Source organism: Eubalaena glacialis, chromosome 9 (assembly GCF_028564815.1).
Source record: "Eubalaena glacialis isolate mEubGla1 chromosome 9, mEubGla1.1.hap2.+ XY, whole genome shotgun sequence".
Classification (NCBI taxonomy): Eukaryota; Metazoa; Chordata; class Mammalia; order Artiodactyla; family Balaenidae; genus Eubalaena; species Eubalaena glacialis.
Genome location: NC_083724.1, coordinates 61,361,490 through 61,386,621, shown reverse-complemented (window position 1 = coordinate 61,386,621; position 25,132 = coordinate 61,361,490). Strand labels below are relative to the sequence as shown.

The following is a 25,132-nucleotide window of genomic DNA, read 5'->3' as shown; positions in this document are numbered from 1 at the left end:
GAGAGAATTTTACCCAGCTATTCACTCTGTTCAATATGGTCATCGTTTTTTTCATGATACAAAAGTTACCTAAAGATATTGCAGTATTTAAGGACTAGTATTATGGGTGTTGTATAAGAGAAGCAGTAAAATGAGAGTTAATATAGATTTCTCTGGATAAAAACCTGCATAAAATAGGTTATATCCTATTTTGTAAGCTCTGTACTTAAGTCACTTCAATAACATATTGAATATAAATAGTATAGTGAATAGAGTAATAGAAATAGGACAGTATCATTATTATGCAGTCAAATACTAATAGACTGTTGGAAAGGTTTATATCCAACACCTCAGAATGCTTGAACAAGCAATACATTCAATTACACATGCTCTTGGAATTATAAATCCACATACTCACACATATACAGCTCTTACTACTTGTGATCCATATTTCATTACTTTAATCTTACATGTAAGACAATTGTCTGTTTTATATGCAGGACCTCAAGTGCTCTGTCTACAGAGGTGATGTAAAATTTCTACATGAATAGCAATAAAGCATGTTAATTCAGCCCTAATCAAATGAAATGTGGTAGAGAGGATGGAAGAAGAATCGGAATGAGAATGGTCAAAACAAACTATTAAGTATAAGAATCTGCCCAATTGAAGTGATGCACTAATATTGGGTTAAGTACTTCCAGCTATGAAACAAAAACTCAGATCAGCAGGAGTGTTTGTATAATTATAACAATCTATTATAAGTATAACAATCTATACTTAAACAGGATAAAGTAATTTTTGTATGCTTGGATTTTAATACAATGTTTTCTTACCAGTTCAGTGAACACACCTCAATTAGTTTCAAAAATGAGGTGAAAATGGACCACCTGCCAAAGTTTAATAAAATAAAAATGGGTTGCATTGGAACTATAAGCAGAGCCTACAGATTGATTTAATAAGAAGCCACCTTATTCAGTCCTCTTTCCACCACATTCTGTTCCTAAAATGAGGCTTAATGAAATCGGTTTCACCTATCAATACCTGCAAAATTAACATGCTTACCTAATATTGACTCAAAACTCAATCTCTCTCTTAAGCTATGTTTTCCTAAAGAGAGTGGCTGACCCATCTAGGCAGGTCTGCATTTTTGATCCATCTACTTTCACTATCAAAGTACCATTTGGGAAATGAACATGTTGATTGTTTTGTATGCCTCTTTGAATTTTCCTAGGTCCCTGAATTTTTATTCCTCAAAAAGCTTAAGAAATTTAAAAAAAGAAAAAAAACAAAGGGGAAATATGAGGCTTTTTTTCTTGTGCAAATATAAAAAAAATTAGAATTCAAACTTCTGGAAGATGTTAACCCCTTATTGCCCAGTATGATTTCTTAGATAAATGATGGCTTTTGATCCAAGCTTCTGCACAGTTAAAGGCTAAGGGTTCCAGCTATGATTGAATCCAACGTGCCTATTTAGCACTCTGCAATCACTCTACGGCTTCAACACAATATCCTTTCTTAAGGGTGAATAAGAGGTTCTATTTGAACAAATCCATTCCCCCTTCTTTAGAGAGGGTTTGTGTGTGACTCTTAATCTCCATCAGAGTGTAATTGGGCACTGAAAGAAACAGATTGGTTATTGTTGACCATCTGATAGGCACTGCAGAGAGCCAGGGAAAAGCATGATTCATTGATTTTAATCATGGTCATATGAGCCACTTCAGAGATTATCATGTAAAATAAATACCATATAAAATTAAGGCATGCAAAATAAAGGCAATATTTTAGATTACAGAATTGCTTAGAATGCCTGCTTCCAAGATAAACTGGCTTGGTTCTTGTTGACCTAAAACAAATAGGCTGTCATATGTTTTCCAGCAAAAAATGGGTATATTCAGGATCACAGAGAATCGCAATTTGGGGTCTGCAACCATGGGGAGCCATGTGCAAGTCCCACGACAGCAAGGGAAGGAGAACACTTTTATAAAGAGGAAAAGGAAATCGGAGGGCTCTAGTAAACAAAGAGTTCCTGGCTTTTCATTGGCTGAGACCTTGCTAGGAAAGAAGAAGGGTCTTTCTTCTTGTTAGGCTCCACTGTCATCAGAGGGTGTGACAGCTCCCCATTCTGGTTTCCCAACTCTAATTGAGGTTTCTGTTTATTAATTTTTTATATTCTGAATGTTATTTCTTAGTCCATTTGACTAAGAAATTTGACCATAAAAGGAAATTGCTTGCTAATTAATTGCTGAAACACAAATTGACAGGGCTTAACAAGGTGCATCATCCCTATGATAAAATACAGAGAGGGGGGCAAAGTGTACCTAATGTAATTGGTCTGTTTATTAATCTAAGAACTATTGTCTAATCTATATTATTCTATATCCTGTGAACTTATACCACCCTGCAGGCTAGTTCTACCCATCCACCTGCCTTAACAAGCATCATTAATATTTCTGTTTTTATTACTTGAAAGATACAGGAGTGATGCTGAGTTGCTTTGTAGCAACATGATCCTGAAAATTTCCCAGTCTTATCAGTGTAAATTTCTGGTGACATCCAAGTCCCATACTGTATCTTTTATTTTCTCTCCAAGTTCTCATCATATTAAAGGTATACTGATTTGTTCTCTATAACTGAAACCACCATATTAAATAGTATCCCCTCCATGAAAAAAAATTGACAGGGTGGACTTTATTAAAATTGAAAATTTTTGCTCTGTGGCAGACACATTCAAAGCAAATAGTTGCAAAAGACACATCTGATAAAGGATTGTGTCTTAGTTCAGACTGCTATAACAGAATAACACAGACTAGGTGGCTTAAATAATAAACATTTCTTTCTCACATTTCTAGAGATTGGGAAGTCTAAGCTCAAGGCACGAACAGACTTGATGTATGATGAGTGCTCTCTTCCAGACTGCAGACTGCCAACTTCTTGTTGTACCCTCACATAGCAGAAAGAGGGCAAGAAAACTGTCTGGAATAGTTTTTATAAGGCATTAATACCATTCATAAGTTCTCATGACCTAATTACCTTCCAAAGGCTCCACCTCCTAATACTATCACATTAGAGGTTAGGATTTCAGCATATGAATTTTGGAGGGACACAAATAATTCAGTCTATTGCAGACTGTTATCCAAAATATATGAAGAACTCTTAAATTCTTAAAACTTGACAATAAGAAAACAACCTCATTAAAAATTGGCCAACGACCTTAACAGATACCTTCAAAAATATACAGATGGCAAATAAGTATATAAAACATTGCTCTTAGGTTCTTTCTCTATGTCTGTGTCTTTATTCCTGTCCTGAAGAACCTAGGGGCAGGACAGGAATAAAGACACAGACATAGAGAATGGACTTGAGGACACGGGGAGGGGGAAGGGTAAGCTGGGACAAAGTGAGAGAGTGGCGTGGACATATATACACTACTAAATGTAAAATAGATAGCTAGTGGGAAGCCACCGCATAGCACAGGGAGATCAGCTCCGTGCTTTGTGTCCACCTAGAGGGGTGGGATAGGGAGGGTGAGAGAGAGACGCAAGAGAGAGGAGATATGGGGATGTATGTAAATGTATAGCTGATTCACTTTGTTATAAAGCAGAAACTAACACACCATTGTAAAGCAATTATACACCAAGAAAGATGTTAAAAAAAATAAAACATTGCTCTACGTATGTCATCAGGGAAATGTAAATTACAAAAATAATTAGATACCACTACAACCTATTAGAGTGGCCAAAATCTAGAATACTGATAACACCAAATGCTAACGAAGATGTGGAACAACAGGAATTCTCATTCATTCTTGGTGGGAATACAAAATGGTACAGATATTTTGGAAAACAATTCAGCAGTTTCTTACAAAACTAAATATACTTTTACAATGCTAGAATCCAGCAATCATACTCCTTGCTATTTACTAAAAGGAGCTGAAAGCTTGTGTCCACAAAACATCTGTACACAGGATGTTTATAGAGGCTTTATTCACAATTGCCAAAACTTGGAAGCAACCGAGATGTTCTTCAGTTGGTGAATGGATAAACAAACTGCGGTATATCCAGGCAATGGGGTAGTATTGAGTGCCAAAAAGAAATGATGTATCAATTCATGAAAAGACATGAAGGGCCTTTAAATGCATTTTACTAAGTGAGAGAAGCCAATCTGAGAAGACTACATACTATAGGATTCCAACTATATGACATTCTGGAAAGGACAAAAGTATGTAGACAATAAAAAGATCAGTGGTTGCCAGGGACTGCAGGGAAGCAGGAATGGATAGAGCACAGAGGATATTTAGGGCAATGAAAGTACCCTGTATGATATTATAATGATGGATATATATCATTATACATTTCTGCAAACTCATTGGCTGTACTATACCATGAGTGATTCCTAATGTAAACTATAGACTTTGAGTGATAATGATGTGTCAGTGTAGTTTCGTTAGTTGTAACAGACGTACGTACCACTCTGATCAGCTCTGGTCAGTGGTGTTGTTAATGGGGGGAGTTATGCAACTGTTGTGGTAGGGGATATATGGGAAATATGTGTACCTTCCACTGAATTTTTTTTTTTTTATTTTTTTTATTTGGCTGCTCGGGTCTTAGTTACGGCATGCGGGATCTTTAGTCGCAGCATGTGGGATATTTTAGTTGCAGCATGCGGGATCTAGTTCCCCGACCAGGGATCGAACCCAGGTCCCCTGCATTGGGAGCATGGAGTCTTAACCACTGGACCACCAGGGAAGTCCCCCTTCCACTGAATTTTATCGTGAACCTAAAACTTCTCTAAAAAGTAATGTCTATTTTAAAAATAAAAATAAATAATATCCTCTCAAGGACAAATTAGTTGTTATTTATTAACTATATTAATGAGATACTAGAAATGGATGAAGGATTTGAATAGACAGTTTCCAAAAAAGATTGTAAATGGCCAATAAGCTCATAAAAATATGCTCACTTTATTAGTTATTAGAGAAATGCAAGTCAAAACCACAATGAGGTATCATTACAGATCCACTAAGATAATTATAAGTAAAAAGTCAGATAATAGCAGTATTCTTGAGGTTGTAGAGAAATTGGAATCCTCAAACATTGCTGACATATAAATGTATATATCGTAAACATATATATCATGTAAATGAATATAAATGGTGCCATCCACTTTGGAAAACAGTTGGAAAGTTTCTCTAAATGATAAACATAGAGTTACCGTATGATCTTACACTTGCACTACTAGGCCTATACTCATGAGAAATGAAAACATAAGTCCACAAAAACTTGTACACAAATGTTTATAGCATGGCTGCATTTCTTTCTGGGAGCTCTAGGAGAAAATCCATTTCCTTGTCTTTTCTACCTTCTAAAGGCTTCCTGCATTACAGATATCTCCTCCATCTTCAAAGCGAGCAGTGGCAATGGCCAGCAGAGTCTTTGTCAGATCATATCATTCAGATTCTTACTCTCCTGCCTCATTTTCTTTCTTATGAGAACCCTTATGATTACACCTGAATAATCCAGGATAATCTCCACCATCTCAAATTCACCTCATTAGCAATTTAATTCCCCTACACTATGTAACATAAGATATTCACAGGTTTTGGGAATTAGAACATGAATATGTTTAGGGGATAATTATCCTGCTTACCACAGATGACTCCTTTTTTTAATTTATTTTCTACCATTTCTAAATGATTATTTTAAAATTAACCCTAAATTCAACAGATATTACTAAATGAAAATAACCGGGCTTCCCTGGTGGCGCAGTGGTTGAGAATCTGCCTGCCAATTCAGGGGACACGGGTTCGAGCCCTGGTCTGGGAAGATCCCACATGCCTGGAGCAACTAGACCCGTGAGCCACAATTACTGAGCCTGCGCGTCTGGAGCCTGTGCTCCGCAACAAGAGAGGCCGCCATAGTGAGAGGCCCGCGCACCGCGATGAAGAGTGGCCCCCACTTGCCACAACTAGAGAAAGCCCTCGCACAGAAACGAAGACCCAACACAGCCATAAATAAGTAAATAAACAAATAAATAATTCCCATTAAAAAAAAAAAAACAAAAACCAAGGCGATAATATCTGAATATTAAAAAAAAAAAAAAAAAAAGGAAATAACCATGTACACGTTTCTGTGTATTCAAACAATGTATTCAAATAATGGGGGAGGTAAGCTATTTTTAATTTCATAATAGCATATGCTAAAAGATACATTTTGAATACAGGGATACCAAGTTTATTTTGCGTGAAATAACTGACCAAGAACATATTTTAAAAAAAAAGTCAGAGTCCATTTTGTTGCTTAGAGGGATAGAATTTTGACTGAGTGATGATATATGCTATGCATGGAGCAGTGTTTTAGTGCTTGTAGTATGTGCAAATCATCCCTGTTTTAAATAATTAGAGTTCTAATTTATACCCCATCCCCATTTTAAATCATTAGAGTTCTAATTTATACCCCAAACACTATTTTCTGTTGCTTCTTTTACCTAAAATTAAATGGTGCTCTTTAAAAAAATCTAGAAAACAACATTTCCTGGTAAGAAAATGGATTATAGGCATATGTGAATGGCAATTTTAGATAATTTACAGTTAGAATGTCAAACTGATCTTAATATTGCCTCGTAAAAACTGATCTGAGAGTTAACAAAAAATTACCTGGAGGAAGAACAAAATGTATCCGTGAAAGGCAGGATTGACCTGAACTAGCCCCAAGGAAAGCCAGTGGAGTGTTAGGGCAGGCAGGAGCAAGACAGCGAAGCAAAAAGCAACTGGATGGGAGTGAGGGTGTCTGTGGCTCATGGGAATAAAAATAGGTGGAGACTGGTATGGTGAGTATGTGTCATAGTGAAGAGAAAGGTCCCCATAGCCTAAGATTTGACCACCTGACAGCTATAAGTATTTAAACATTTCCTTTATTTTAATGACATCACGGTTATGCAGAAGATAAAACTGTAACTCTTTATTGCAAGATTTTACACAAATTGATAATCAGACAGCTGGACATAGCCAAGATCAGTCAGAGCTGAACAGCTGCTGTAAGGTCTATGCAGGAACACACATTCTTAGAATTATAGTGCCTCTTGCTTTCAGATCCACACCTGTGCATCCTCTTCCACTATTGATTTCAGCAAATAACCCAAGGACAGGAAAGCAAAATGCTCTCTCCTCCTCACCAGTTCTGCCTACAGACATGGGGAAAAGATGCTCTCAAATATTATCTTCAACTCTGTCAATGACACTGAACTCAAGATGGAAAAGGGTAATGGCTCATCATGGAATTTTTTTAAACCTATCTATTCAGATATATTTTATTTTTCTGGAGTTCTAATATCACTTGTAGTTTAAAATAATACCATCATTTTATAATACAACACATGTAGTCTGTGCCATATTAATTAGTTAAATTACTGTATAACACATTTTTATATTTTTCCAGTCTTTATTTTGTGTTCCTGATATTTTTTACACTGTTTTTCAATTCTTAGACATTCTGCATCAGGTAATTGATTGATTCATTCATAATGCATTTAAAATATGAATTGAGCCCTCACAGTGAACCAGGTATTATATTTAAATCCTTGGACTAACAAGGTCAGTAGACATATATTTTGCTGTCAAGGAGCCCAAGTTCTTGTTTTGGGTGACATTACCTAAGAGCCAGGGAATGGATTTTGCTTTTAATTTGTCTTTTCATATTTTTTTCAAGGACTTCTTCTAATTTTTACATGGAAACATTTATATCAGCATTTTGATCTTGGGATCCTATTTTGTTCTTTAAAGTGCTTTCATTGACTCTAGTGTTTTATTTTGTGTTTTTGGTATAATTGCTTAAATTTAATGCATCAGTAGTTTTGTACTGTCATATATAAAAGCTGTTAAAAGATTACTCAGAATTATCAAAATATACTTTCATGTATAAAGTCACAAATATATTGTGATCATTTTTTATAATAGAAATTTTTTATTAGTTTTTTTATACAACAAATAATTATTGAGCACTTTCTATGAGTCAGAAACTCTGATGGGAATTCATCAGTGTACAAAAAAGATTAGTCTTTTTGACTTTGGCCTACACAAAGCTTCCTTTCTAGAAGGTGTAGGGAAAGGGAAATAGGGTTCAGAAACAGAAAATTACATAATTGTACTATAATAAGTATGATTGGGATTTTCTGGGTGTAGCAGTAGCACCTGAAATGAATATCTAACATAAGTATGGGATAACAGAGAAGGTATGGCATCAGAGTATTTTTGCATGATTCTGATTTTTTTTTTTTAAAGTGGCATTTACAAGAAATGTGGAGGTAGGGCTTATAGAAAAGATGCTTAATTATATATATAAATATATGTATAGACTATATATATATATATATGTAATTGTTCCTATTAAAGAATTGTAATTTTTTATTTGTTCATTGAACAAAAATTTATTTCTCTAGCAGGGACTAGACTAATTAGTAAATACATAGTGGAAGAAAACACACACACACTATATACCTTAATGGAATTCATAATCCAAAAGATTGTTTAATTACCTCACTGTAGTGTACAAATATCCCATATTCACTAGATAATTATGTGGGAATATATTGGAATATGTTACATATAAAATACCACATTAAATAGCAAGATTAGGAATAAACAAAATTGTACTTTAGGTAAGCATACCTCTTTATTTGGAAAATAAAAATTTGGCTCTTTTTTAAGGGATTATTCAACTAATTTGTCATGAAATATACCTATCCTGAGATTTTCTAGCCTATAAATTAATTGCTTATGTATATTTTTCTATTGCTGCAAAGATTCAATAATAATCATCCTTCTTTGCTATATTGATGCCTATGCCATTTTTGAATTCATGCATGTTTTTATCTTAAATGTGTAGAAACAGAAAAAGTCATACTGAAAGTCATACTGAAAGTTTTAGAGCTGTTTGAGTGCTTATTTACAAACATATTACATTTCTTCTATGTTCTACTTGATTAAAAATTATGACTATATTCTTGAATAAACAAAGTAAACAAGTAAAGAGGACATGTCACCTGTTAGTGACACTGAACAAAGTCAAGGGCACACTCATGATGTGGATAGAAGTCAATATGATCTGATGGTCTCCCAATGAAATGCATGTGCAGTCCATACTAATTAGCCTGTAAATCAGACTGACACTTGAGTTTATTTGGGCCAGAAAGACTACCTACTGTCAAGCAATCAAGCACTACCCCTTTAATTGCAATTTATTCCAACAACCACACTTTATTGATCCTAGCAACACTTATACCACAGCAGTATCATTATTTGACTTTATTTTAACAGCTTTGAAAGGTTAGAAAATTAGAAACCACTGTGAAAGAGACCATTAAAAATTGAGTTGCTTACATTGCTTCATGCTCTATGTTAACAATGCTAACTATATTTATGGAATTATATAAAAAGAGAAGGAAAAGGGGACTTAATATTTATTAGGCACCTAATAAGAGCTAGTGCTTCCTTACAGTGAATATTACTTTGCAATCACCAAAAAAAAAAAAAAAACACACATAAAAACAGGGAGGATCAATATTGTTATTTGCATTTTACAGATAAGCTGCAGCTTAGAGGTTAAGTAAACTTCCCAGAACTTTAATGTTAAAATGTTAAAATCATCTCTTTTACTCCAAAGCATGTGTTTAATTTCTTGTATAATTTCTTGCAAGATTTTTGCACACTGGCCATTCTGTGATATGGTGTTCATCATGACACACTCTAAGTGATATTTAAAGTGTGAAGACAGCACATCCACATGAGTTTTGTGCCCAATACGTTTTTTAAAACATAAAACATCAGTGTATGATCACTCTTATTTGTCAGTTGTATTAACTTTTATAAACCTAGTTTTTTTTTTTTCTGTATTTAAACATTAGAGTTGTGGAGTTTCAATTTGGAGTTTTCAGCTAATTAGACAATGTAAGCAACATGCCTAGTAAGAAAACTTTTAGAGTTTCAGTGAATCTTTAGGAAATATTTGGTGAATATGAAGAGTAGCTTAAAGTTTGGCCTTTCATTTATTTTCCCCCAATTTAAAAAGGCTACCTGACTTAATTTAATTTTGATAATTAAAACTTGCATATATTTCAGGTATACAAATACATGAATTGATATATATGTATACATTGTGAAATATTCACCACAATCAAGCTAATTAACATATCCATTACCTCATCTAGTTAGCATTTGAGGTGGGGGGAAGTGAGAAACTTAAGATTCACCCTTTTAACAAATTTCAAATGTAACAAATTTCAAATATATAATACAATATTGTTAACTATAATCACACTGTTGTACCTTAAATCTGCAGAACTTATTTATATTGCATAACTAAACTGTGTACCCCTTGACCAGTATCTTCCCATATCTCACTCTCCTTAGCTACTGAGAGCCACCATTCTGCTCTCTGTTTTTATGAAATTGACATTTCGGATTCCACATATGATTGAGAACATGCAGTATTTGTTACTCTGCATCTGGCTTATTTCATTTATAAAGTTTTTGGGTTTATGCATGTTGTCACAAATGACAGGGTTTCCTTCTTTTTTAAGGCTGACTAATATTTCAGTTTGTGTGTGTGTGTGTGTGCGCACACGCATATATATATAGCCAAATATATAGTCACATTTTCTTTATCCATCCATCTGTCAGCGAACATTTGGGAATGTAAATTGGTACAACCATTTTGGGAAAACACTATGGAGTTTCCTCAAAATATTAAAAATATAACTACGTTTTAATCCAGTAATCTCACTTCTGGATATATATTCAAAGGATATGAAATCAGTATCTCAAAGAGATTTCTGCACTCCTATGTTCATTTCAGCATTATTCACGATAGCAAAGATATGGAAACAACCTAAATATCCTCCATGAATGAATGGATAAAGTTTGTCATTTCTTATACATACTTTCTGAGTAGACCTGAGTGATCGCTTAGTTATTACAATTCTTCATGAATCCTCTGTAAATCTCTGACTAGATTTAAGCCAGATTTAGTCTGGTTTACAGGAAGGGACCAAAAGGTGAAGGCTCTAAACTTCCTCTTTGTATCATCTGGAGTAGCTCTACTTCTAAAGCTTTCATTTGTTATACTTCCACAAAATTTCATTCACAGAATGAATAAACCAATAAACTTTATAGTATTAATTAAATTAAAAATCATGGATCTAGTCCAATGTCCTCATTTTTGCAGGTGAAGAAATGGAGATTCAAAGAAGTAAAGGACCTGTCTCAAAGTCACAGTACTAGTAAGTAATATCTGCAAATCTAGAGTCAGATGTCAGACTGTTTGACCTGAGTTCTATCCATTGCATAATAATAGCTTTTCATTTCAGACACAGTGTTGGAAAGTCTATAAAACTCTGTTTCCATCCCTGGCATATGATCATTGGCACTAATTGCATGTCACCTGTGTTCAGTTCTGCTATACACTTTGGAAACTGTTACAGGATGTTCATTTTAGAAGAGACAGTGTAACTCATGAGATGGTGTCACAAAAGAAAGCTGGCATTCATTTCAGGACTTGCCCTGTCCTAGGTGCTTAATAAGAATCATTCCATTTAATCTTCAAAAACTATTGTAAGGGTTTTATCCCTATTTTAGAAATAAACTAAGGCTCTAAGGTTGTTGATAGTTTGCCCTAGTACACAGAGCTATTTAATGTCAGAGCTGGTTTCAAATCTAAATCTGACTTCAAAGGTGCCCACTTTTTGTACTGTACAATTCTGAAATTAAACAAAGACAGGGATCGATACAAATAGTACATAATTCCAAACTAGTGTGATATACACAGTTGTATGATATAGTGCCAAGAGGAAACTAGTGAAAGATCAACTTGAGTTGACACTGTAAAGATTGATATGTTCTTGTTATTGACTCTAAACTAGCAATTCTTGGAAAGCTTGTTACTATGAAGACATTATATATAATAATATCTGTAAATGACTGGAAAAATATTTGCAACACATACGTAATGACATTACAGGTAGAGATTGCTAACTTGTCCAGATAAAGTAGAATGGGAATTTCAAAAAATGGAGGCTTTATTTTAGCTGTTGGAATATGAATGAATTATTGAAGAAAGCAAATGGCATTTTGAGCTGGATGGGATATAGATATGTGAGGTTGGATAAAATAATTTCTTTCAAGACGGAAGTATGAGAAGCATGGAGGTGGAATGAATAGGGACATTTTGGCAATAGGGGATAGACTGAATCTTCAAATATGATAAGGAAGAGTTGAGATGTTATTTCAAAAGGTTGAACTGGGATTCTTTGGTGGAAGTTTTGAAGCCTGATCTAAAGAATTATATTTACTATATAAACAAAAAATGGATATTGAAGGTGTTGGTCTTTTGTTGTTATTATTATTTATTTGTTCTAATCTGTGCAATCCTATAATCAGAACTGTGCCTTGGAAAAATTATTATAGCATTATGATGGATGGACTACATAGATGAAAAATCAGAAGTGAGGAGACCAAGTAGCTGGTGTGAAAAAAATAACGAGGCAAACATTCCTCCTTAATTTCTATCTATTTTTATCTGTTAAAGATAATGACATCTCCCCTTCCCAGTGCTTGTAATCGCTCAGATTTGTATAGTAACTTTGAGGAGAAAATATTACTGATCTCATGTACCAGACCTTAGCTCAATCTTGCCTCAAAGAAACAAACATAAAATTCCATAGATCCAATATCCAATTTCCTCCCAGTTGTCCTTTTCCTGATAACTATTTGTCGAATGAATAAATAAATCTCTTTTCTATCTGCTTTTCTACCTTGAAAATTCCTGTCATGTAGAGCAGAAGACAGATGTCATGATAGTTTTATTATCCTGGAAACCTATCTCTTCCTAGAGAAGTCTTTCTGAGTGAAAACTTTCCTTGTGCTTTGAAGATACCAGTTTGCCTAAAATTTGCACTTTAGTTGGAGGAAAGGAAAAAGTAAGGGATACTTGTTTTTCTCATAAGGAGCATAAACAAATAGGAAGTAGCTGTGCTGTCTTAAAGCATTTTGCCCATATAATGAAGGAAGAACAAAAAAATGAAAAAAGGCTTTATGCAAATTGAGAATCATTTAGCTTCTTAAAGGTCAACTGCTTGGTTTTAACATCCAAATAGGGAGGAAAGAGCTCTAAAAGGTCTCTGCCCTCATGTTAGATAAACTATACAGGACAACTTCTAGCACTCTCCTCATTTTAGAAACCTTCTTATTCCAGGAATTGTATGCATTCATTAATGAGTCTGACCAATACCACCCAAATACCCTGCTGCTTCCTAACTATGATCCCACAAGTAATGGCAACAATATGCTTTCTTCTTACTCAGTTGAATTCATCATAGCCGTGAAACTTTCTTCAGATTTTTTTTTTCCTGTTTTGTGGATTGCATTTTTGACCCCAGGTTCCCTTTAAGAATGTGCTTCATTTAATTTATATCCATTTGTCTTATGAACAATACATCTGCTAAATTATCCCTTCTATATTGAATCTCTGCTCTGCTTTCTCAGAGAAAACATAGGCTACTCCAAAAATGGGCTATCCCTCTCAAAGGCAATACCTTTGCCATCAGAGATCTTTTTGCCTAACTGATACATAACATTCTGAACTTCTAAGAAAGCAACACTTTGATGTAGGGGCTATTCAAGTAAATTCTATATATAAGATTTGATATTTTGTTTGGTCAGGTATTTGAAATGAAAAGGTGAGTTAGAGTTTTAGGTTGGAAAGAAAAGTAGCAGTACACCTTTATCAATAGATGCAATAAAAGTCAAAATAGGCCAACCTTGTGAGGTTTGGTTGAGCGCTGAATATGCATAGCACTGTGTCTGGTACACAGAAAAATTATTTGTGGAGTGAATATATACGTTATTGTCTTGTAACTGACACTTCTTTGGTCTTTTCAATGTCTATTTGTGAAATTACTGTAGTCTATCAGTTAAAGGTGACATTGGATTGGATAGAAATCTAGCATTAGATTTCAAACAACTGTCTCAAGAATCAATCCTCTGCTTGCCTAAATGTCACTCATTAGCCAAAAAGCTGAGTTTGCACAGTGACTGAGCTATAGCACTCCAAGTGACTCCTGGTAGCCAATTGTGCTGAGAAGTGAAGATGAACATTGCATACTCAGCTTTGTTTCTTGGTTTTAACTATGATACTGCTAGCAAGACCCAGTGGTATTCCATTTATAGTTTTCTTTTTATACATTCTGAATTGGTCTTTGGGCTAAAAATAGAAAGAGGTTCATATGATAGAGATGCAACTTACTTCATAACTCTTTAATCTCTCGTATAGGGAAATGAGAGAAAACATTTGCTTTATTTCCCAAGAGGATAAATTAATAAGTGTAGTACTATGAAAATTTTAAAGAAAAAGGATTACTGAAAATGTGTTTGAGCATAAAATATATCATTTTATTATGGGAGGTAGTTTGGCACAGAGATTAAGTATATAGATCCTGGCGAAACATAATTTGTGTAAAATAATGGGTTCCACTATTTATATGACCTTGGAAAAGTTTTCAAATGTGTCTGTGCCTCACTTTCTTCCCCTGTAAAAACATCTACCTCATAGAAAAAGTAAAGCATGAGTCCATATAAAAGTCTTGTTTTATATTTAAGTTTTCAATAGCACAACTTCTGTATGTTAAAAACTATATTAATTTGCTTAGTACATATTCCATTACACCCTGACTGATATTTTCCACATAAATTTCCTATTCAAATGCACAGTAAGTTGATAAGTACCATTCTTTGCAACTATATCTAAGTCCACTTGGAATATGACATTAAGAAGAGTAAGGCATGCTCTCTTGGTAGTATCTATATCTATAAATCTAGATATCTTTACTATTTATATATATTTCTGACCCTAACTTTTTCAGAATCTTTGGATTAAATTTTTATTTGGAATTTATAATAAAATGTGTATACAAATAATGTGATATTGAGGGGGAAATTCAGTTTTACAGATGGCACTTATTAAAGTGATTTAAAGATAATTTTTAATATAATACTTTTCCCTCATATTTAATAAGCTAAAAATGAGCCACTAAGGAGATATAACATTGAAAAGGAACGATCTCTTGTTAAAAGGACTTAAATACTCTAGCAGTGTTCAGTATATGCCTATATTTGCTGATGTTGCCGCTGCAAGCCAACTTACCCAGTCTTCTTTGTCAAATGGCTCCCTAACTCTGCCCTTAAATGGATACCCTCCATTCAAAACCTCCCAAGCTGTTTGTTATTTCTTCATTGCATATCTGGAAAAATTCCATCTCTGTGTTTATGGAGAATGACCTTCCAAATTCCAGCTGTCCTTTACAGTCTGGTTCTAATATTACTTCCCTGACTTCACCACTGGGACTCCACTCCCTCTGTGATGTCTTAGTGTCTTGTTTCTGATACCACTCTTATCAACGGCTGCCTTGTAATTATTTGACAACTCTCTTTTGGTCACTAATGAAAAGGAAACTCTTTTTTTCTTTCATTGTTTATTTGTTTTTGTTTGTTTTTAATCTCCCATTGTCAGAGAGGGGAACATTTCCCCTTACCCTTCTTGATTTATTCTAAATGGTCTAATAATTAAATTGACACAAGACAGATTAACAGGAGAAGAAAAAACAAATTTAGTTCATGCACAGGAAGGCTTCATAGAAATGAGACTGAAGAAGTGGCTAAAGTAGGCAGCTTTTATACTTTTTCATCAAAAGAAACAATGAATTTATGAGGAATTGACAGGACAAAGAAGTTTAGGCTGTTGGTGCTTAATTAGTGATGAATCTAAACAGAGTTTGGGTTGTTTAGTAAATTAGTAAAGAAGTAGCAAGGTTATTTACACATGTTTCTTGGCCCAAATTTCCTTTCTCTAGTGATAAGGATGTCCTTCTACCTCCAGATACAAAGGAAGGGACCTTTCACATGGGCAATTTATTTCCTGCTTTCTGGGAGACAGAGAGGAGGGTCAAAGTGCCCCTCTTGCATTGGCTGTTTCTTAAGTAACTTTAATTCAAAATAATCAAAATGCCGATTTGGCATATTTTGGGGTGACCTACCCTGAGCCCCAACACCATTATCTGGGACAGACATTAACTGTTAGAACACCCATGGCCCACTGTCTCCAGTTGTTCTCCTTGTTAAATTCTTGTGATTGACCATTAGAACATAGGCAAAGTTATTCATCGCATTTCCTGGCCCATGCATGATCTTCCATGCTCTTTCCTGTGATACTTTGGGAGCCACATAAAGTTAGCGCTCTCCCAAAACTCTTGTGCTTTTTGTTTCCTTTCTGTGACTACTTACTAATCTCCTTCCATCCAGACTCTGAGATTCAGTCATGGCTTTCACCTATTTTTGGCTTAACGTTGGTTAGAATTCTATAATATCCTGTTAACATTACAAACACTCATTTTAATTACAGACACACACACAAAAAACAAATGATGCCCTATTAGCTTTATGCTGAAGGTTGCACCTGTTTAATTGTACTTGCCTGTTATATTTCCATGAAAATTTTATATGTAATTTTGAGAAAGTTAGTTTGCTAGGAAGAAGGACCTACAAAATACTTAGCTCTGATAATCTGAAGTGAGACTTTGAAGCAGGAACAAAACTGAGGCATATGAAGTGAGGCTATTGGAAAGAAAAGGAATAGTGAAACAAGAGCTTTTGTGTCATTAGCTTAAAGAAGTTCCAGGCTCCTGGAAGAAAGAGGAGAAGTAATACTAGATAAGTCCTAGAAAAAAAGATGCCTGGAAGCATTTTCTTCACAGGTATCACAGGGAGGATACCTTTTAAATTTTGATTTAATGCATGGGTATATTGGCCTATCATCTTATAACCTCTTTTCATAGACTTTGTTAACTAAATTGATGAACTGCTTTTCAGACTTTCTCCAATCGTTAGTTTACACTTACTTTTGTATACAACAGTTAGCTTTAGCACCTGGGCATCAGTAACACAATATTTTGTGTTCAAACCCTGTTTTTTTTCACTATGTCAAGTGGCCTGTTTAGAAATCCAGTATTTCATTTTGTATGTTAAAAATGAAAACGATGAAGACTTGGGTCAACTTTGTTATGATTTCTGTAACATTTGGTAGAGGAGGGATATTTTTTGCAATAACAGAAAATATAAATATCACCGTTTTTAATGCATTACTTCAAATGTTGAGAAGGAAGCAGAACTCGACCAGGTATAGAGTTGCAGGAGCTGATTACAGAGCAAACCCAGAGACCTGGATAGAGCAAACCTAAACTGCGCAGGAGAAAGGGTCAGACGTTTATGACAGAGTTATGCTTCTTGCTATGATTTATTAGGATTAGCAAACCACTTCGAAGTAAACGTGACATAAAATAATGTAGAATTCCTATGGCAAGTGAAACTCCATTGACCTAAGGGCAGGCTGAATTGGATAAACAATTTTAGCAGTCTTTGCTGGGATTGAGTGATCTTCATAGTATCCAAGCGTGCCATGGAAGTGACAGGCCTTAATTAAATAGGTTGTTTAATATCCCTCCTTAAGTTTTTACCTTTTTTACTGGCAGTAAATGTTATCCCTCTCCCAGCCTCTCCAGATTCCCACACACTTCCAAAATGAAATTACAAAACAGCAGATTCCACTTTGTCCAGGCAGCCAATTAAATGACAGCGGGTGTCTGTTTCTGTGTCGTTTTCAGAAACAATTGTATCATTAAATCGCTGAAATTGTAGTGTCAGCTGGAAAGAGAGCAAATAGTTAACAAAGGGAGAAAAAAATATGAACAATACAGCTACTTTGATGTCTTCCTGCCTTCCTTTCCAGTGTCTATGGCTGAACAAGCTACAAACAAAACGTGAGGGAGCAAAGGCTCATGCAGATGAGCCTGGGGGGCTTGTACCTCCCTCTCTGGGAGGATGCTCACACATTTCCTCTGCTACCACTTGACACCTTAGGCGGACCACACCCATCACTGTTTCAGAACACAACTCCCACTGCCCTGCCTCTGTTCCTATCCAATTACTGTTCACTCATGGAATCCACTCTCTCATCTCCTTTTTAAGATTTATTCATTAATTTATTCAACAAATACCTATGGAGGGCCTACCTTATGCTAGGCACAGTCCCAGGCAAAGGTACATCAGTGAACAAAACAGACAAACAACCCTGCCTTTAAGGAGATTACTTGGAGGTAGTAGAAACAGACAATAAGTTATTTGCATCATAAATCTGTCAATTATGTAGTTGGGTAAGGGAAATCAAGAGCCAGGGGACTACAGTTTTTAATGGGGTAGTCAGAAGTTTGGGAGAAAGTGTTTTATGCTGTCCAGAGAGGCACAGAGAATAGTGGTTAATAACACACACTCTTTTATGAGACTGCTGGGGTTCTTAATCCATACAGCTTTGTCACTTGTTAGTTGTGTGACCTTCTTAAATTTACTTGATTTCTCCAGGTCTCAGTTCCCCCATCTCTAAAATGAGTCTTATATGTAAAGGATTTAGAACATAATACATTGTACACATTACTACAGTGCATGTAGTAAGTACCTAGTAAGTATGATGTATTCATTATTATGTTCTGAAAAGAGTGTACACCTCAATTTAGAGATATCTAAGTGTGATAATGTCAAGGACGTTTCTTCTCACTAACCTGAACCTCATTTGTATGATCAGGAATATTAAGTTAATTCCTATCATTTACAGCTGTCGTCAGGATTATAAGAAAGTTCATATTATGTATTCACAGGAGATCCTTCTTAAATGTCATGCCCTTTCCTCTTCTAGATCCAGTTGAAATGCTTTGACGTATTCTCACATTATCCAGCTAGTGAAAATCTTAAGTCTCCTGGTGTCGCTCATGGTACTTATTACATACTAGCTTGTGCTATGTTGCGTTTCCTCCTTTCTAAAACATCACGGATCATAAGGCACATGTGTTGATTTAATAGCAGCTTTTCAAGGGGAAGAAACACTCCCACATTAAATGCACCCATCAATTAAATGGTGTGCCCTGATTTTAAACAGATTTAAATGTGAAAAATAAGTGCATCATAGAATCAAGGAAATGTCTTAGTTTCTGTTCGTGTGTCTCATTGCTGCTACTGTGTGATTAACTACTCAGATACTATATAATTCTTTGTATCCTTCTCTTTGCTTAACCCACTGCCTTGTACATTTAAAGAGTTCAATAAAATATTTCCTAGATGATTGAATAGATGACTGCATAATTCCTTGAACAAAAGAACTGGTTAAGTTTATACATCAAATGAAAACTGATCATGGTTTTTCAAGTTGGGGGCATTTCTTCATTCAAAATTGCATAAAAAATAGTAAGATACGGTATGGTAGTCTTTTTGAAAAGCAATATGCATGAAGAATGTTTCTGTAGATTGTACCATTTGTCAGACCTCCTTTTGAGTGCTAATTAGAGAAACTCAATTTGGACTAACGAGCAAAAAGGCGGATTTTTCTATAAGTATACAGGATTCTAGCATAGAACTCAAGAGCAGAGGCAACTCTGACTGCTCCACTTCCAGCACCAGTTGCTTCATGAATCACATCTTACTGCTAACAAACCAGTTCTTCCTGAGGGGCATAATACTGCCTGAGGATCAGGAATTCAGAGGAGATGGTTTGCTTCGGCTCTGCAGTATGTGTTCTCACCTGGAACACTTGATCAGCTGGGGATAATTCAGATAGTTGTGGGCTGGCCGCTCTTCTTTAAACCCTCATCTCCTTCCAGCTAGTCAGGTTTCTGCTAGTTTTCTCAAAGCCCTTCAAGTTTCCTTCACTGCTGGACCCAAAGCCAATGCCACATGTTTTCGGTTTTTGTTATAATAGTACTCATCTTCTATACCAAAGTCAGAGAAGCAGATCACTCTGATGATATGAAATAAGGGATTTATTGTAGGGATTTTATGGAATTGTGGCAGCTGAGGGGGGCATTTATACAAGGCTGTTGCCTCTTCATCTGATGTTGAGCTTGAAGTTGTTTTAAGTTGGTTGGGCTGTGAAGTGGAGGAGAGCCAGGACAAAACTGGAACCCATGAGGATAAAGGAGGACCCAGGAAGATAAGCTGGAGCTCAACTCCTGTCTGTCTCTCACCACCACTAATGTTGACGATAAGGATGAACTGCAGGAGAAGTCGGCAACTTCACCAAAGGGCCACACATGCATTTAACCTCAGAGAAGCTGAAGGAAGAGAATCAGCAGAAGCTGAAGGGGCTGCATGCCTCGGTGCTGCCCTATGTCAGCAAGTCAGCAGACCAGGGCATGTGCCCCAGGGTCTGACTTCCTGCACCCAACTTTGGAGAGAGAAATGGCTCTCACTTCTCTACTTGCCAAATCATGTGCAGGCTTTTCTTGTGGCCTAACTAAAAACTATACACAGAATGAATTGTGAGAAATGTTTCAGCTTACCTAAGGTAACAGTAAAAGACACTGTATGCAGTGTGTATCAAAAGTCTTTAAAACATTCATTTCCATTAGTAGAAAATAAGCTTTTGAAGATATAGAAACCCAATCTGGACAAATGAACCAAAAAAAAAAAAAAAAAAAGGAGGAAGATAAACATATATAGATATATCTTTATATAGATATATATAAAGTTCCTAAGATATCTTCTAGAAAGCCAAGATCAGGACTGTAAATACGCCTCAGGAATGAAACTCTTTGAGAATCTGTGTCATATTCTCTCTCTGTTCTTTGTTACTGCTTTTTTCCTGTCATTTGTTTTATTTATCCTTCTGACACCAGTCGAGTTTCCTCTGTACACGCAGTCTGTATGTTGGAACACACCAATATTAGCTCTTGAGATTTGCATAGTGGAACCACCCAGAGCAGATAAAAGTCATTCTCTCAGTCCCAATTAAAATTTCTCAGAGAATATTCAAATTTACTGTGACAGAGGGCAAGTTCATGTTACACAAATGACAGTTGCCACCTCAAGTATGTGGATGAGATAAGGAAAAGGAAATTTCCAGAGAAAAAAGGGTACGGAAATGCAGTTCAGTAGAGGTCTAGTAGAGTCCAACTTTTGTCCTTGATTGACTGATCTGAAATTACAAATATGTGCATGATTTTTTCTGTATTATTTCAAATATCAAAAACATAGAAAATGTGAATATCCAAGTCACTTAAGTAAATTGTTATACTTTATGACAGACTATTTTGTGTACATCAAACTGGTTATGAAGTTTTAAATAATATAAAAGTGCATATCATCACATTAAGCAAAAAATATACAAAATGGTATATTCAGTGTAAACTCAATAATGTGTAAGAATGTCAGTATAGTAGTTATGTCCACATTGTAAGATTATAGGTGTCATTGTTCTCTATTCTATTTTTTTCAACTTTTATACAATAAACATACACACTTTTATAATTTAAAAATATTCATATAAAATAGCTTCACCACAAGACCTATGTGCAAAGTACTCATTAAGCTGTTTCCCATGAAAAGAAACCAGAGAAAGACCTAAGTACCTTACCCATCAGGAGTTCAAGTATAAAGTATTCATGGACACATTTTATGATCTTTGCTATCCAAGGACATAACAAATGACTAGTTTAAAACATATAATAACATTTTAAAGATATATTCCAAAATAGTAATACTACTTTCAATTAATCCCAATTCCGTGGAATATGAGGATTTATAAAACAATTCTTTTAAACCCCATTTCACTTTCTTGAAATAAATCATGTATTGTACAAATAGCAAAGAGGGCAGTGACAAGTAAAACAATGTTAACTGAATCAGATAAAAGCAACGTGACTGTTAATTCCAATATATTAGCCTAGTGTTGTAAATTTATTATTTGCCAAATACTAGTGAGAATAATAAAACACGACTTAATTTTATCATCAAAAAGCAAGACTCCAACTCTAAAAAAACTAATACAGCATACATTTTCCACACTGCAGTCATGTTCTTTAGAAGCTAGAAAATAACCCATGTTAATGAAGATGCAAAACAACTAGCCTGGTCTGAGAACTTCCATCTACATGACATTTTGTCAGAGTTGGAAGAGAGTGGAATGCCATGAAACAAAAAGATACTGTCTTCTAATTTTTAATTTCTGATTGGTTAAACCTCTGTCTTGATATTGCCTCCTTCTCTATTTAATTAAATCATGGTTCTTTTACTGCATAGAATTGAATTTAGCCCCATATTAAGACCAGAACTCACAGAACATCTAATCAGGTGTTTTGTCAGGTGCATAACATTCTAAAGCCTTGCCTCCAGCAAGTCATTCAGTCTCATAGGAAAACTCTTTGACACTGGCTATGTTGACTCGATTCCAAGAGATAAAGAGGCTTTATGTAAAAGAATTTTTCTTCTACTCTGTTCACTCTTCTAAGTTGCTAACAAGTTCCTTTGGGCAGAGGGAAGTTTGTAGTAGATGTGTGTTTGTGTATGTGTGTGTGTTCATGATGCGCATTTTTTAAAATGAGATTCTTGTACTCTCAAATATTGAAAAATTTGTAAAAACCTTCTCTTACGTCCCATCTTTGCTGCAACTCTTTCTACTTTTTTCCAATTGTACAGTCTCGTGGAAAAGCATTTTAGAGTACCAGGTGTAATTCAATAGCCATCATCATGAAATTTTTTTTAAAAAAGAAAAAGCTACGTTTGTGTCTCAATAGCTATTAATATAGTATTATGGAATGGCTCCAGGCTAGATGAGTCACTGATTAAAATGTTTGGCTCTCAATATTTTTTAGGAGTTCTACTTTTTTCCCTAATCTGTGTGAGGCCAATTACATAAAATGTTTCTTTTTGTTTAAGACTGTTTTGCTTTTTTAAAATGGAAGCTAATCTTCAGAGACAGAGAGCTTATATCAGGAACATATAGTCCTTTCCCTTTACTGTCTATCCCAACCTGGTGGCAGAAAATTTTTATCACCAAAACTCCAGAAATTGTGGCAGCAGTGTAATATGTTTCCTGTTGCAAGGACCTGAGAGTCATTTTTCCAAGAGATATCAGAGTGGGGTTGGGTCTCTGCAGGAGCCCAGAAACTATCAGACAGTTATTACAGTGGGCCCTCTTGACAACTAGGTGTTGGTTTAAGCCCTAGATATTAATGTATTGGCATAAAGAACAGGAAAAAAGATTATTTCCTTGTATATCTTTCTCAGGAAATTTGTAAAGGGGAAAATTAGTTTCCAATAGCACCTTTTGTAAATCCTCTAATGTTTTGCCAATGGGATGCTTTCGTTCTCCTTCAAGCTGTAAGAAAAGTTTTAATGCAGAATCACTTTATGCAAGAACTCTAGATTGTCCAGCAAGTATTCTGTGAACCCATTGTCATGATATAGAATATTTCAAAGATTAGTGCAAATTGGCAGTTAATTTGATGAAATCTACCTAGTATGTGTAAATTTAAGGCTTGAAAATAATCCCAGTTATCATAAACATTTAGGAAATGATACAAAATAATATGAAGAACCATGCACATTTTATAATTATTTATCTCACAGCCATGAGTTAGCCCACTGAGTAATGAGTGATCTGGCTGTTTGTTTCAGATAAATCAACTTTTATGAGAAAAGTATTTTATTATTTTTTAGGGTAAAGGGTCACATTATCTCTAAATAAAAGTGTCTTTGAGCTCTATTACCTACTGGACTGTGAGAATTGAAGAATAGTAACATGTTATCATATACAATCTCAGTAATACATTTATATAATGTGTAATGTACATAATACATAAATATGCCCAAATATACGTAAGTCTGTGTGCATAATTAGATTTCTAAATGGCTGAGTCAGCATAGAGAGCCTCCTTTTTGGACATTAGCATTTTACCTGAATTATTTGGCAGTTTTTTAATTAAAGAACACAAATATTGCTGAGTCTAGCTGACAGCTTTCCTCATTTGGACTAAGATTTTTGAAAATTTTCCAGTCAAACATGGTAGATGGGTTTTTCATTTTGCTTTGTTTTGTGCTTTTAGCTTAGAGAAATGATCAGATTTATAGGCAGAGAAGAAATATATCTGCCTTAGAATTAATCAGTGAATCAAAATTCAGGTTTGGACAAACTATTCTTTTTGGATATTTGTTCTGATAGTTTCCTGTGAAAACACAATTACCAGAAAGTAGTTTCCATGTGTTGCATTAAAAAACTATTACCTACTAGGTTGTGAATTTTATATTTGCCTCTCCCAGTTAAACTAATGAAAACATATACCTAATATTTTGTGAGAGTGGTACCATACATCAATAATCTATCTAACAATCAATATTTTACATAGATCAGATTCTTCCTTTAGTCGTTATTCTAAAAAATCAGGCAACACTTAACTAATTATTATTGAATGTGAGATTAATCTCATAGGTTGAGAAAAATTGAAAAATTTACTCAGCTTGGAGCTTTGGTTGTTTCAAAAGTTTTGGTTATTTTTTGCTGCTTTTAAAAATAAACAGCTTTTAATGCCTCATTACTTTCTGAGTTTCTTTTAATAAAACTTTCAAAGTAGGAAAGGATTTTAGCAGTGTGAAAATCAATCAAGGACATTGTTTAGCAGTTGGCAGTTCCTCGTTTATTGATACTTCTCTCTTTTTAATAATAGGGTAAACCTAATTTAGTGTTGTTTAACCCTATCACTTTCATAAAGATCGCATATAATATAAAAATAGTAAAGTATTGTGTATTTACTCAGAATCCATCTTCTCAGAAAACAAAAAGAAGCATGGCCAGGATAGAGATTAAATGCCTGCATAGGTATAACATAATTTTTTTGAATATTTTCAAATATTATCCTTGCATCTCAAAATGTGGCCAGAGGTATTAAGAAAAGTATTAACATCACCTGATAGCTTGTTAGAACTTCAGAATCTCAGTCCCTCCTACCTCCCCAACTGAATCATAATCTGCATTTCAACGAGACCCTCAGATGATTTGATGCCTATTAAAATTTGAGAAGCATTGCTCTAGAACACCTGTTTCTCCATTTTGCCCTGAGTAGTATGTCTGAGTAATAGGTAAATAGGAAAGGGTACCTATTTGGAATCTAGAGCCGCCCTGGCCTAAATACAAACTTTAACACATAGTATCTAAATGACATGTCATTAATCTGAGTTTCTTTCATAAAGTGTATTAATAGCAACATCCACCACAAAATGTTTTTATTAGCCTCATTT

The 25,132-nt window shown here is 34.9% G+C and overlaps 1 long non-coding RNA gene across 1 annotated transcript in view; it reads left to right on the top strand.

Annotated features, from left to right (window-relative positions):
- The window catches only part of LOC133097171 (uncharacterized), a 781,850-nt gene that overhangs the window by 253,697 nt on the left and 503,021 nt on the right, over positions 1 to 25,132 (top strand). The window contains exon 2 of the long non-coding RNA XR_009701997.1: positions 11,196 to 11,250. This is a non-coding gene — a long non-coding RNA (uncharacterized LOC133097171). The remainder of the gene's footprint in view (positions 1 to 11,195; positions 11,251 to 25,132) is intronic.